Source organism: Thamnophis sirtalis, unplaced genomic scaffold, assembly GCF_051295495.1.
Source record: "Thamnophis sirtalis isolate CommonGarterSnake01/CBP01778 unplaced genomic scaffold, rThaSir2_p1.2 scaffold_6, whole genome shotgun sequence".
Classification (NCBI taxonomy): domain Eukaryota; kingdom Metazoa; phylum Chordata; class Lepidosauria; order Squamata; family Natricidae; genus Thamnophis; species Thamnophis sirtalis.
In genome coordinates this window covers 30,864,803-30,866,013 of record NW_028261386.1, presented here as the reverse complement: position 1 = coordinate 30,866,013, position 1,211 = coordinate 30,864,803, and positions in this window count along the sequence as shown.

Genomic DNA, 1,211 nt, shown 5'->3' with positions numbered 1-1,211 from the left:
TGTTGTATCTTGGAAAACTATCCAGTATTATTTCTTCTTCCTGACAACAGGGCTGGACACTGATATTTAAAAATTATTTGGACAGACCATTGCTCCTTATGCCTGCTTTAATGCTTTGTGTAGTTAGAATACCAATATCTAAAAGATTTTGTATTTTTACCAGAATTGGGCTTTTTGCTTGTACACATGAAGAACTGAAGAAGCAAAACTTCTTCAAAGAAAAAACTAAGTCCAGTTGCCTTTTGAAAAAGTACATTTGGGACAATCATGACCTCGATGACTGAAAACCTCCATATGCATGAAGACATGACTGTTTCTTCAAGCATTTGGATTTGGTTGGTAAGATGAGCTCTGCTGTTGACCCTGTTTTATTTTTGTTTTACTGGAAGTAGGGTTATTGTTATCATCGAGTGCCCAAGGTTATAAATTGTGTGCATTTTTAATGTTTGTAAGCCATGCACGACCCGCCTCTGTGCCTCATTTTGGGCCTAGTAGGCCTCCCTGCAACCTCCTGGGACAAAAACAGGCCATGGGAGGGGCGCACTGCACCCTGTGCACTTCCCTTCTATCTCCCCATTCATACATGCATGACCACCACCCCTTGCACATGTGTGCACAACCCCCACATCAGAGGTGGGTTGCTTCCAGATTGGCCCAGATCAGGCAAACTGGTAGTAGTGGTGGCAGGAGGCTCCGCCCACCTGCCCGGACACTCCTGCACATGGTAGATAAGTGTAGCATGGCTCACTCAAGTCGCCCCATGTTGCTGCATTCTAACTGACTTTCAGTTTCTCAATGCTTTTCAAAGGCAGCTCTATGAAGAACAAATTATAACAGGAAGTGACAGAGGCATGAATGATTCTGAGTAGAGCCTCCTAATCAAGAAATGGATACAACTGGCACACAAGGTAGATTTGTGCAAAAGCTGGGATGGTGAACCTATGGCAAGGGGGCCAGAGATGGCACATAGAGCCCTCTCTCTAGGCACATGTGCCATCAACAGCTGCTTTTCTGGGTTCCAACATGCACATACGTGCCGGCCAGGTAATGATTGCAAAACCAGAAGACCAGCTGCCTTGGGTGCAAATGCACACTGGCTACCTGGTCTTTGTGTGCGCATGCGCACCAGAAACCAGAAGACTAGCTTGCCGGTGTGCACATGTGCACTGGGCAGCTGTTCTTTCAGTTTCTGGTGCACATGTTCTGGTTTC